General features: G+C 46.6%; 1 protein-coding gene and 1 pseudogene across 8 annotated transcripts in view; one reads left to right on the top strand and one right to left on the bottom strand.

The window, feature by feature from the left end:
* Positions 1-14,578, bottom strand: part of PHC3 (polyhomeotic homolog 3) — a 124,403-nt gene that overhangs the window by 49,088 nt on the left and 60,737 nt on the right. The gene's annotated exons all lie outside the window — the stretch shown is intronic.
* Positions 1,194-2,411, top strand: LOC149863089 (A-kinase anchor protein 4 pseudogene; annotated as a pseudogene).

The raw sequence follows: 14,578 nt of genomic DNA on the forward strand, positions 1-14,578 counted from the left end.
ACTTCTAACCTCTGCCACTGGGTCCTGTCCCACTAGTACCTCACACAGCCTCCCATTCACTATCTAGGCAGCTGGCTTCCTGTAAACATGCATATCAACACTTTCCATTTCCTTACTCTTGTATCCTACCCCAACACCAAGCACTAGCACTTTCTGCCACTTGTGGACAATCACTATCCTGTTTAATTAGTCTTTATTTCAGTCGGGTGCTACCAGTTGTAAACTGGAGGCCCCTGCATGGTGCCATAAGGATAGACTTGTTATTGGCATGGCTTTCAGCATCTCCCAAAGTTTGACCATTCTGTGGAGAAACACGGATGCTGGTACATCCCTAAATAGAGGAAGTCAGGCTGGTTAGAAGAGGGAGTTGAGAAGGAAGCCCAAGTTTCAGCTTCCCCAGAACCACATGCTGAGTTTCTGCACTTTCCACTCATAAGCTCATCTTTGCTTGCCCCACCTGAGGCCCCACAAAGTTGCAAGAGCTCCTCATAAACTTTCTTCCTTCACATTATTGGCTTCGTTTGATAAGGTGGGGGGGAAGGGAAAAAAAGAGGAGATTTTATCTTTGTAAGAGTGAAAGAAGAAAGGGAAGCAATCGGGGAAAAAACAGAAGACAAATAAGTGGCAAAGGGAGAGAAACACAAGTTTCCCAAACCTACAGATGTTTTGTTCCACTATTACAGACTGTTAGTGAGCTATTTTGTGTGCTCTTGCTACTTGACAGATGATACCATAAACCAAATTCTCCCAGTCAAACATCTCCATCTAAACAGAAGCTAAACTCTGTGCTAAGCATTCATTACATTAACTGCATTTCCCAAAATGTAGTTTAATGAGGGTTGTTGCCTCTTTTTTTTTTTTTTTTTTTAAATCAGGGGTTGGGAGAAGAGGAAGGAGAGGAGAGGGAAACTGATTCCCCATTCCCATCTAAAAAATACCCTCCAAAACCTAAGGAAATGGATTAATACAGCCTAAGGATAGCAGGCTATTGCTGAACCAGGGCCATCACATCACTAGCTGCTGGTGAAAATGAATCTTTGTGATGTCACTGCTGCTATAGAAACCAAAAGGCAACACAGTGAACAACATATCTGGCATCAAAAGACCATGGGACGTTGAGAGAGGAGGCAACATCGAGTCTGGCAGCTCAACATCACTGCAGCTCAACTGAGGGAAGAACACTTTATGGCGAGATGTCCAATCAAAAAGGCGGCAAACAAGGAGAAAAATCTTCAGATAAGCAAATGCAAGCCAGAAACTCCAGGCAAGATGAATATGGTACTTCTGTCAACAAAGGGCTAATGGTTTATGCAAACAAGGTTGCTTCAGACATGGTGTTCTCATTCTTGAAGACCATGAACATTGAAAAGAAGGGCAACAAGCAACCAGCTTGCCTGGTTTTGAAGACAGTCGTTCTCAAACACACCAGAGATGTTATATCAGACTTGATAGACTCAATAATGAAAAATCTGCATAGTGTTACAGGTGAGCTCATGACAGACTCTGGCTTCGTTTTTACGGTGAAGAAAAATCTATTCAGTGTAGCGAACCAGAAGTCTACCGAAATTTTGGAAGCAATGGTTAAACGCCTTTTTCAAGCCCTAGCAGGAGAAGATAAGGGACAATCCAGGTCTCAAAGTCTAGCATTTACATCACTTAAAACAGGGTCCCAGGACCCAAAATCTCAAGCCATGCAGTTTACAGCAATGCAAAGTGCAATGCACAACTCTGGAAAAGACAAGGATAAAGGAGGAAACAAATCTCAATCGTCTTCATGCAAGCCTTTGGAAAAGCACTGCTCAATGGATAAGTATGCAAAAGACCTCATTGTGACTGCCTTAATGTTGATACAGCAACATCTACTGCAACAAACAAACAATGGCAAGGACTCTACTGAATCACGTGCCACTTCGTTTGGGTACGTGTCCCGCGATGCACATTTCGAAAAAGCTGGGAACAGCCAAAGTTCCAAGTCCCTTGCAGAGGCTTCTGGGTCGAGGCCGGCAGGGACAAGGAACGATTACCAACAGCAGCTCAACTCCCAAAAGGAAGACATATCAAGTGTACTCTTGTCCATCATACAGAAAGTCTTGCATGAAGCTGGGTTCAATATAGAAGACAGCTCCAGCGAAACAAACAAGAGCTTAAAGCATACCCCTGCCAGCGAATGGGAGCCTGGCAAACAGGCCGTAGCCAATCAGCTCAATTCAGCCATGGAGCAGTCCGACAATATGGATCAGGTCAACAAACAATTTTTTGACCAACTGGTGGAATCTGTGATAAAGTTGTGTCTTTTCATGGTCAAAGGCAATGGCACTGATATAGCTATAGGTGACTTGTCAGAGGAACCCAATGCATTTGGTACGTCATCTGCAAAAGCTCAAGCAACAGCCAGGAGAGCTTTCCAATAAAAACAGAACAGAAACCCACTTACAGGTTCATCTTCTTGTTCTCAAGTAGTAGTGACCAACCAGAATATCAACAGCAGCTCACAAAACAAGCAGCTTCAGTCTATCCCCCAGTGGGTGGTTGCTTCCCAGTTCAATGTGCCAAATCTGTCATTCATGCATAGAAATAAGAAGGATCTGAAGAAGCTTCCTCTGTTGGCTGAAAAGTGGCCATGAAGGGCTATAGCATGGGGGATATTCTCCAGGAAGTGATGAGGGTTCTTAGAAAATCAACAGTTTGATGCCACTGTGGGAAATGTAACTTGCTGTAGACTGATGGACTGGTTGATCAATAACCTTTAAGGAAACGCCAACTCCCCCTCCCTCTCGACTCACTTTGACCCAGCCAAAGCACCTAAAACAGCTCTCTGCTGGCACAAACGCACACGTTTGCAAGAGACAGCTCTGCATTCAATTCAACAGTCTGTCATACACAAGCTGGGTAAGATCATCAATAAAAAAAAGTAAAAAAAACCCAAAGACTATTTTATTAAGTAGCTGAAAAAAATTACTATCCGAGTACTAGTTAGAGGAATAATCCTGTTACCAAACAGGTACCTATGAAAATTTGGGTTGCAAGGGTGGAAGGATAAGCAGATGGGAGGCATAACTAGGGAACTAAAAGTGGATCCGCCTTAAACTGAAAGCCTTCCTAGGAAAGGAGAGGCATTGTGATTTTTGCTAGGGGACTGTCCTTGAAAACTGCTTTGAGATTTTGTTCCACATCAAACTCTACCTAGTAGGTGTCCTAGTAATTTACATGGATCCTGGTTTTCTCTGATTAAAAATTCCATATTCTCTTACTTCAAGCCCCCATATCTGTGTTTTTCCTTAATTAAAATGAAATGTTGCTGTCTCTCTCTCTATATATATAGGTATCAGCTGAAACAATGTTTTATTGATATATTTACAATTTTAAAGCAGTTTGGAAGCCTATCACTGCCTCAATCATTATAATAGAATAAATTCTAAATGCCTCTATACTTTGGCATTTAATTTTAGCTTTTTATCACAGCAAATCAGAGCTTCCCCATGTCATTCACTCACCAGGATGCAGGTCCAGCTGCAGCGACCCCTCCTGCGTGCCCCCACTGTTTTGTGAGGCTGAGCAGCCCTAATATACCAGTGACTCTCACAGCAGCGTCTCTCTCCCCACCCCTGCCCCACCCTGCTAGAGCCCCTCTTTCCTGACCTGGAGCTTTTGCCCACTAACTTCCTCCTGGAAGCAGCTTCCCCTGCACTAGGACACGGGTCCAACTGCGGCCGTCTCCCTCACTGCTTTGTCGTGCTAAGCAGCCCTCACATGCCAGTGCCCTGCCCCTCCCATTGCCCATCACCCCAAAGCCACAGCCCCTCCCAGCCCTGCCAGGGCCTCTCACTCCCTCCCAGCACGCAGCACCCCCACTGTACCAGGACACAGGTCCAGCTGCAGCTGTCATGTCCCATCCCCCCACCTCTGCGTTGTGGCTCTGAGCAGTGCCAGCCCCTGCTGTTTTGTTCCCTGCCCCTGTGCTCAGACCCAATGGTTGCTTCACCGGGGCTCAGAGACTGGGGTTGGCCTTCCTCTAGCTGGTCACACCACTTCCCCTTGCACAGGCTGCTCTAGAAAACCAGTTGGGCTTCAGGTCTGGCTCTGGCAGCTGCAGGCACAGGGCCTTTAAAACATGGTTGTTTTTGAAAAATTTTTGGTAAGTGCATACTCTGGGGAAGTACTGAGGTATGCACTTAAATAGACTACACCAAACTAAGTGTCACTAATATTCAGTGTCACAGGTGTTGTGTTGTACAACATACTCCTCCCCCAGAGAAACTGAGCTAGAAAAATACCGAAGTGTAATGAAAAATACTGTAGTATTATCTTTACATTAAGACTAATACAGACAATCAAAAAGCCCAAGGCTGAATCAATTCAAGCTTTGCAGGTTAGTCTAAATTACGCAGATTGAACCAATAAGCAAGCGAACAAACATTCATTTTGATTCTGGAAATGCAACCACATACTTGCAGTGGCCCAGCAGAGCCAGGGGGCTGTGACTTGGGAGTGAGGGGCCTGGACCTGCATCCCAGTGAGTGAAGTGGGCAGGGGGACCTCTGATTTTCCACGATAAAAAACCCGGAGTCAAATGCCAAAATGTACAGGTATTTATAATTTATTTTATTATAGTGATTGAGGCACTGGTAGGCTTCCAAACGGCTTTAAAATTGTAAATATATCAATAAAACGTGGTGTTCAACTGATACATACAACACAAACACACACATATAGTGGTGTTTCATTTTAATTGTGGATTTTGGGTTTTTTAAATAAGAGAATTTGTGGGGGTTTTAATTAGAGAATTTGCAATTTTTAGACAGAGGAAACGAAGATCCCTGATGATGAAGCACTAGAATAAACCTGCCATCAGCAGGAAACAGTTTCGAATTGACAAAGGAAAAGGTCACAACTTAATTAGCTTTGACTGTTCCGATTTCTCAGCTAAATTTTTTTTTGTGCAAGTCACATAATTTTTCTTAAGACTCCTCAGTGCATGAACCAGATAAATATATTTCATGCTTCCTAATTTTTAGAACCAAGTAGGAAACCGGTTTCTTTTAATACAGCTATTCAATGTAACCAGATTCATGGTAACTATGGTTACTAACAAGCAAATCATTTTGTTCCCAATACTCTTTATATAATAAAGCCTAAGTTAAGAAATGGGTTCCCTCCTGCTACTCCAGTGAAGTCAGCAATATTATCATCATGCTCTCTATGACTGAAAGAACAGCTTACTTCCTTACCTTAGCTTTGTTTTATACAGTACCATGGTATGGTATAGGTACAGATGATCTAAAACCTGCTAATGTAGGAGCGGACAAGATTTTGCTACCATGGGCTGCTGCTTGCAACCCCGCTCCCTGCTGTGAGATGTAAGTCCCATCCTTCGGTAACCAATAGATTACCACAGGGGGAGTACCGATCAAGGTAGGCAGTAGGAACTTGGGGACACCTCCTCTATTGTCCTGGCTGCAACACTGCTGAATCCCGAAGTTGCCAGAGGCTGGATCCAGTCCACAAGTCATAGGATGCCAACCCCTTACTAACACAATAAAGAAGAGCTTCAGCAATCCAGCTATAACATTACCTTCATGCAGGCCATGCCAAATCAGGAAACTGTAAGCATTAATTTCTACAGCCACATCTCATCTACACGCTAACCATGTCTGGCAACAGCACCCTCACACATGCCACTGCTTCACACTGGGTAATGGCTTTTACATGGACATGAGGGTGAGCCAACTGGCCGGGGGGGGACAGGGTAGGAGGAAGGCTCACCTTCTTATCACTGCTATAGAACAGTACCAATTACCCCACTCACAGCATCATATGGAGATGGCTACACTGCTTCTGGTCCAGAAGGCAGCCCACACAACAGTACAATGTGTTTGAGCACAGTAAGTGTTACTGTTAGATGTTGGTAGATGTTATTTTTGTAGTTCTACAAAAAGTTTGAGAATCAGGTTTTTCTAGGAACACTGCTTCCCACTACCCTTCACACTAATAAGAAAAAGGTAGGAATAAAACCTTGATTAGGAAAGCCTTCCAAAACCAGCCATGATGAGGTCTGCAGACAGAGAAAAGATACCTGCATTACTCAAGGATATGGAGAATCAAATCATCCAAGCTGAGAAATTCCTAAACATACACTATAAATCCCAAAATAAGCAGCAGCAAGAATAGGTCAGCCCAAGCCTCAAAAAAGACATCCACCAATCATCTGTCAAGGATGAAGTTTCTTCAAGTATGTAGGGGAGCACATTCTTACTGAGGAACAGGTAAATCACCCAAGATGATCAACCTATGGAAGGCCCATTCTCACAAAGGTTTGGCTCAGGGGTCACCCATGCATTCCATCCCAACTATGCAATCCAGGAGGTAAAAGCCATCCTATAATCTCCATAGTATCCTCTTATCTCAAGCAAGTCCTGGTGAAGGATGACCACTACCCACTTCTAACCTCTGTCACTGGGTCCTGTCCCACCAGCACTTCACACAGCCTCCTATTCAGTATCCAGGCAGTTGGCTTCCTGTAAACACACATATCAACACTTTCCACGTCCTTACTCTTGTATCCTACCACAACACCAAGCATTAGCACTTCCTGCCACTTGTGAACAATATCAATACAATCTATGATTATCATAGGGGACTTCAACTTCCCTGACACCTCTTGGGATGAGCGCGTGGCCAAATCTGACAGTTCACATAGCTTCCTCACATGCATCAATGACCTCTACCTAACCCAGAAAGTCTATGGGTCAACTAGAGGAGAGGCATTGCTTGATCTGGTCCTGGCCAATGGGGAAGACCTAGTGAGTGATCTGCAGATTGAAGGGAAGCTTGGTAACAGTGACCATGAACTGGTCACTTTCTTAGTTCACTGAAGAGCAGGCAAACCCAGCAGTAAAGCAGAAGTCCTCAACTTTGGGAATGCTGACTTCTACAAACTGAGAGAATTCGTCATTCAGGCAATTAGAGGCCATTCCCTCCCCAGAAAAGGGAGTACATGAGGACTGGTCATTTCTTAAAAACATAATCCTTGAAGCATGGGGCAAAAACATACCATCTCATAAGAAACAGTCAACAGGCAAGAAAGCCCCCACTGCTGAATAAGGAACTCTTGGTCCTTATTAAGAATTATTGAGAGAATTATCCTGGCACATGTCTTCGAGGGGCCAGCAGGGGAGATTATGCTTAGGGGCAACCAACATGATTCATTAGAGGTAGGTCCTGTCAGACCAACCTGATGACCTTCTATGACCAGGTCACAAAATCCTTGGACACAGGTGTCACGGTGGATGTAGTCTTTCTGGACTTTAGGAAGGCCTTCAACGCTGTCTCTCACCCCATTCTCATTAAAAAACTTGGAGACTTTGGCGTTGATACCTACACAGTCAGATTATTCACTAATTGGCTGGAGGGCCACACCCAGAGAGTGGTGGTGGATGGGTCATTTTCGACCTGGAGGGCTGTGGACAGTGGGGTTCTGCAGGGCTCAGTCCTCAGGCCTGCACTGTTCATCATCTTCATCAGTGACTTGGATAAGGGGGTAAAAAGCACCCTGTTCAAATCTGCAGATGACACTAAGATGTGGGGAGAAGTGAGCACACTAGAAGGGAGGACCAGGCTGCAATCGGACCTGGACAGGCTACAGGGGTGGGCAGATGAGAACAGGATGGGTTTCAATACTGACAAGTGCAGGGTACTGCACCTGGCGAGGAAGAGCCAACAGCATACCTACAGGCTGGGGAACTGCGTTCTCGTCAGTGCAGAGGCAGAAAAGGATCTTGGAGTCATTATTGATGACAAAATGAACATGGGCTGACAGTGTGGGGATGTGGTCAGGAAGGCCAACTGTACCTTGTCATGCACCCACAGATGCATCTCCAGCAGGACCAAGGAGGTGATCCTCCCCCTCTATGCGGCACTGGTCAGGCCTCAATTGGAGTACTGTGTCCAGTTCTGAGCACCGCACTTCAAGAGGGATGTGGACAACATGGAGAGGGTCCAGAGGAGGGCCACTCTCATGATCAGGGGGCAGCAGGGCTAAGGGACCTGAACCTGTTCAGCTTCCACAGGAGAAGGCTGAGGGGGGATCTAGTGGCCATTTACAAACTATTCAGGGGGAACCACCAGGCACTGGGAGAGTCCCTGTTCCCCCGAGCACTCCCAGGAGTGACAAGAAGTAACAGTCACAAGCTGGCAGAGGGTAGATTCAGGGTAGATATCAGGAGGCGCTACTTCACTTTCAGGGTGGCTAGGGTCTGGAACCAAGTTCCAAGAGAAGTGGTGCTGGCTCCTATCCTGGGGGTCTTTAAAAGGAGGCTGGATGATCACCTTGCCAGGGTTGTCTGACCCCAGTACTCTTTCCTGCCATGACAGGGGGTCAGACTTAACGATCTGCTCAGGTCCCTTCCGACCCTACCAACTATGATACTATGATTAAGCTCAAAAGAGCAGCCTACACCAGCTGGAAAACAGGAAGCATTACCAAAGAGGATTACTCTGCACTTACCCACACCTGTAGAAAGCAGCTGAGGAAAGCCAAGGCACAAAATGAATTTAGGCTAGCTACGGGAATCAAGGACAACACAAAGTTTTTCTTCAGGTGTGTGGGAAACTGGAAAAAGAACAAAGATTGCATTGGGCCCTGAGAGATCCAATGAGGCAACTGACTTCCAATGCCCAAGGAAGGGCCAATCATGCCCAAGAAAGGGCATGAGGGTAGATCATGCCTGACAAATCTTGTGTCCTTCTACGGCCAGGGAACTAGCCATCTGGATGAGGGACATGTAATGGATGTAATTTACTTAGACTTCAGAAAAGCTTTTGATTTGGTTTCCCATGGGATTCTCTCAAACAAGCTCAAGGGTGCTGGATTTGACCAGTCTACAGTGAAGTGGGTGGACAATTGGCTTAGAGGCCGCTCCCAGAGAGTGGTAATTGATGGGATGGCCTCATCCTGGAAGGCCATCCCCAGTGGTGTCCCTCAGGGATTGGTGCTTGGACCCATGTTCTTTAATATATTCATTAATGACTTGGATGAGGGGGTGGAAAGCTCATTTATTAAGTTTACAGATGTTACAAAGCTGTAGGAAAATGTGGGCACACTGGAAGACAGAGTCAGGATCCAGAATGAGCTTGACAGGCTGGATTCATGGGCGAATCAGAATCAGATGAGGTTTAAACAGGAATAAGTGCCAAGTCCTTCATCTGGGTAGGAAGAACCCTCACCATAACTACATGACGGGTGGTGGCCTACTGGCTGGCACAGCATCTGAACAAGACCTGGGAGAAATGATCGACTGGAAGATGAATATGAGCCAGCAATGCAATGAGGTTGCCAGAAAGGCAAACAGAACTGTGGCATGCATCAGCCGATGTGTGGCCAATAGATCCAGGGAGGTGCTTCTCCCCCTCTGTTCAGCACTAGGCAGGCCTCAGCTGGAGTACTTTGTCCAGTTCTGGGTATTGCACTTCACGAAGGCCATGGATAAGCTCAAAAGAGTACAAAGAAGAGCTACCCACATGGTCAAGGGCATGGAGGAGAACAGACTCTCTCCACTGTGGAGGAGGCTCTTCTCAGCCAGTTTGGCTGACCTGCTCCACTGAGCTTTAAACTAAGCCTGCCAGGGGATGGGGGAACCACTGCCACTACTGGCCTGCTGAGCAACCCTTGCAAAGCCAGCAGGCCAAGCCACTTAAGGGAACCCACCCCTGCAGCGAGCTGTAAGCAAGGCAAGGTCCCCCATAGGGACACTTGCATGCCTGTACACAAATGCCAGGAGCTTGGGGAATAAACAGGAGGAACTTGTTCTCCGGCTTAATGCAAATAATTATGATGTCATAGGGATAACAGAGACCTGGTAGGACTCCACCCATGACAGGGCCACAGGTATAGAAGGCTATACCCTGTATAGGAGGGATCGAGCGGACAAAAGGGGCAGAGGTGTAGCTCTCCATGTCAAGGAAAGCTATGCATCCCTGCAAGCCAACACTGGTGCCCTGGATGGATGATTGCAGACCCTCTGGGTTAAACTCTGTGGGGAACATGACACAGGGGACACAATGATGGCAGACCTCCTACCCAGGATTAAGAGCTTGACCAGGAGTTCACCAGGGAATTGGCTGAGGCCTCATGCTCCTGGTGCATGGTTGTCATGGGAGACTTCAACTACCTGGACATCTTGTGGGAAGCTTTCTCTCGTGCGTGGATGAGCTCTATCTGATACAAGAAGTCTACAGGCCGATGAGAGGTAAAGCACTGCTTGACCTGGTTCTGGCAATGGGGGATGACGTAATCAGCAACCTAATGATAGAAGGGAAGTTGAGTGACAGTGACCATAAGCTGATCAACTTCACCATACGCCGTAAAGCTGGCAAGTCAGTCAGCAATACAGAAGTCCTCGACTTCAGGAAAGGTGACTTTGACAAGCTCAGGAGGCATGTCAGTGAAGCCCTAAAGGGCCTCAGCCCAAAGGGGAGGGGAGTTCAGGACGAGTGGCTGCTCCTCAAAGGAGCAATCCTGGATGCGCAAAGTCTATTCCATCTCAGAGGAAAGGCAGCAAAAAGGTACAGCAGCCCCCCTTGGCTCTCCAGGGAACTAGCAGACCTCCTGCGTCTAAAAAGACAGACCTACAAAGGATGGAGGACTGGATCCACCTCCAAGGAGAAATATTCTGCATTCGTCTGGACCTGTAGGGAGTGAACCAGGAAAGCCAAGGCTGTGATGCAACTCCAACTAGCTACAAGTATCAAGGACAATAAAAAGTCCTTTTTTACATATGTGTGGAGCTGGAGGAAAAGCAAGGGTAAATGGACCCCTGCTAAACTAGACGGGACAACTGACAACCAACGCCCAGGAAAAAGCCAACTTGCTAAATGGGTACTTTGCATCAGTCTTTCACCAGTCCCACAGGACGCCCCTGCCTACTATGGGACAGGGAGGCCTGGGTGAGGGAGATTCCTTACCCTTGATCAATGCTGACCTCGTGAAGGAACACCTTGAGAGGCTAAATACCTTCAAGTCAGTCAGTGCTGACAGTTTACACCCCAGGGTACTCAAGGAGCTGACTAGCATCGTAGCTCAGCCCCTGGCACGGATATTTGAGAACTCCTGGTGCTCTGGTGTAGTGCCCAAAGACTGGAAGAAGACCAATATGGTGCCTATCTTCAAGAAAGGGAGGAAAGTGGATCTGGCAAACTACAGGCACATCAGCCTGACCTCTATCCTGGGGAAGGTCTTAGAAAAAATTATCAGAGGCCATTCTTAACAAACTGGCCGAGGGCAGCATCCTGAGGGATAGCCAGCACAGGTTTGTTGCGGGTAGGTCCTGCTTGACCAATCTTATTTCCTTTTATGACCAGGTGACCTATCACCTGGACAAGGAAGATGAGATTGATATCATATATCTTGACTTTAAAAAAGCGTTCAATCTGGTATCTCATGACCACCTCTTAGCAAAACTGGCTAACTGTGGCCTCGGCCTCACCATGATCCACTGGCTGGGGAATTGGCTCCATGGCAGGACCCAGAAGGTGGTGGTTGATGAAAGTCAACACCGTTGTGATGCACTGTGACCAGCGGGGTCCCTCAAGTCTCTGTCCTTGGGCCTACACTATTCAACATCTTCATTAATGATGTGGACACTGGTATTAGAAGTGAACTGCCAAGTTTGCCGATGACACCAAACTCCGTGGTAAAGCATGCACACTTGAGGACAGGAGGGTGATCCAAGCTGACCTTGATGGGCTCAGGAAATGGGCAGACAAGAACCTGAAGGTGTTTAAAACCAAAAAATGCAAGGTTCTCCACCTTGGGAAGAAAAACCTGCAGCATCTTTATACGTTCGGCAGTGTTATACTGGCTAGCACTATGGGTGAAAGGGACTTGGGGATCATGACTGACCACAAGATGAACATGAGCCTTTAATGTGATGCTGCTGCTAGTAAAGCAAGCAAAATGCTGGCTTGTATCCATAGATGCTTTTCAAGCAAATCCCAAATTCTCCCCTTGTACTCGGCTTTGGTGAGGCCGCAGCTGGAGTACTGCATCTATTTTTGGGCTCCACAATTCAAAAAGGATGTGGAGAAGCTTGAGAGAGTCCAAAGGAGAGGAACAAAGAAGGGGACATCACCAGGGATGACTATACTGCAGTTGCTCGGGGATGTAGGGAAGCAGTCAGGAAGGCCAAGGCAGAGATGGAATTAGGGTTAGCTTCCCAGATTAAGGACAGTAAGAAGTCCTTCTTTAAATACATAGGAGGTAAAAAGAAGGTTCCAGGTAATGTGGGGCTCCTGCAGGACACGTTGGAAAATTTGGTCGTCACACCAGATGACAAAGCTAACATGTTTAACAATTTCTTTGCCTCCGTCTTCCTAAGTAGGGACCAGAACAGTCACCTCCCTGCTGGGCCCCCCTCAGGCCCCAGGGGAGGCACACCTGGGCCAAGGGTTAGTGAGTAACTAGTTAGGGAACTTCTGGAGGGACTGGACATATTCAAGTCAGCCAGTCCAGGTGATCTCCACCCTAGAGTTCAAAAGGAATTGGCCGAGGTCATTGCAGGACCCCTGGCACAGCTTTACAAGCACTTATGGTGCACTGGTGTGGTGCCGGAGGACTGGAAGAGGGTCAACGTGGTTCCCATCTTCAAAAAGGGGAAGAAGGAGGACCCGGGAAATTATAGGCCAGTTAGTCTTACCTCAATCCTAGGCAAGCTGTTTGAGAAAATTATTCTGGCACACAACCACAAGGGCCCAGCTGGGGACTGCATGCTTAGGGGCAGCCAACACGGGTTCATCAGTGGTAGGTCCTGTCAGACCAACCTGGTGGCCTTTTACGATCAGATCACCAAATCATTAGATGCAGGGGTAGCAGTGGACATAGTCTTCCTGGACTTCCGGAAGACTTTTGACACTGTCTCTCACCCCGTTCTCATCAAGAAACTGGGGGACTGCAGTGTCGACACCCACACAGTCCAATGGGTTGCCAACTGGCTGGAGGGCCGCACCCAGAGGGTGGTAGTAGATGGGTCCTTCTCAACCTGGAAGGATGTAGGCAATGGGGTTCCGCAGGGCTCGGTCCTTGGGCCCGCACTGTTCAACATCTTCATCAGTGACTTGGATGAGGGGGTGAAAAGCACCCTGTTCAAATTTGCCGATGACACTAAGTTGTGGGGGGGGATGTTGGCACGCTAGAAGGAAGCAACAGACTACAATCGGACCTGGATAGGTTACAAGGGTGGGCGGACGAGAACAGGATGGGATTCAATGTTTGTTCACCAGAGCGCCCCAAAGGATGACGAGGTCGAACAGTCACAAACTCCCGCAAGACCGTTTCAGGCTGGACATAAGGAAGAATTTCTTTACTGTCCGAGCCCCCAAGGTCTGGAACAGTCTGCCAGTGGAGGTGGTTCAAGCACCTACATTGAACACCTTCAAGAGACAATTGGATGTTTATCTTGCTGGGATCCTATGATCCCTGCTGACTTCCTGCCCTTGAGGCAGGGGGCTGGACTTTATCTTCTGAGGTCTCTTCCAGCCCTAATGTCTACAAAATCTATAAGAAAGAAAGAAAGAAAAAAAGGAAGAAAGAAAGATTTTTTTATTTTTTTTTACAAATTCAAACATAGCCTTTTATTAAATACTGCAATTTCTAGCCCATCATCAACCACAAACAAAATCTAGACTGACCATGCACTGGACAATGTTACGTAACTTGTCATTCATACACAATCACTAACAATGCATTCTTGCATTCTTTCAAAATATGCAGACACAAGTACAGGCCAAACTAGGTTATATACACAGGTAGTGTTATTCATGTTAGAAATATTATTAAAAATGCATTATCAATAGCTGTTAGCTCCCATCAATAGGGTTGTCCTTTGAATAAGCAAGGCTGCCAGCCCTCCTTGTCTCCTTAATGAGAGAGGGAAGGGGGGGTTGGAAACTGAAGGAAAAACTCCAAGAGCTCTCTTTGTTCTGCAAATTTACTATCTCTTTGTTACACTAAATCACACTTTCCTTGATGGCTCCCACGGTTTTTAGGCTAAGATAAGAATAATTGCCATTTTAGCCTTGAAGTTAAACCCTCCATAACCTCCAGTGCTTTCTGGGCAAGCGTAATAACCTAATACATATTAAGCCTATCCGCCCCGCATACTTAAGTAGTTAATTATAATACACATGGGATGCATGATCTGACGTATTCTCATGCATGTTTGTATGAACCGGAAATGAGTTGTAAGAGTTCCTGTTTCTGTACACGTGCCAGAAAAGAGGGGATAAAAGCCTGCTAATGATTGTACTCAGGGGCAGAGGGTTTTGATCTTTTGTCTTCTCCCTCTGACCCTATTTGCAAATATATACCTTTTGTCTCACCAACAATGTGTGCCTAAGGATTTGTTATTCAATGAGCCTCCAAAGAAAACGAACCGAGAGAGAGTTTTTTTTACTTCAATCTGGCGCCCAACGTGGGGCTTTCTTTGGATAACTCCGGAGTTCGTCGGCACATCGTCTCTGCCCCCCTGGGGGGTTTGCGCGCCGAGCCTTTCTTTTTGGCTCGCCCTGAGGGGGGGCTTGAGGTGTG

This window comes from Crocodylus siamensis, chromosome 6, assembly GCF_052110815.1.
Source record: "Crocodylus siamensis isolate JL-2025a chromosome 6, ASM5211081v1, whole genome shotgun sequence".
NCBI lineage: Eukaryota > Metazoa > Chordata > Crocodylia > Crocodylidae > Crocodylus > Crocodylus siamensis.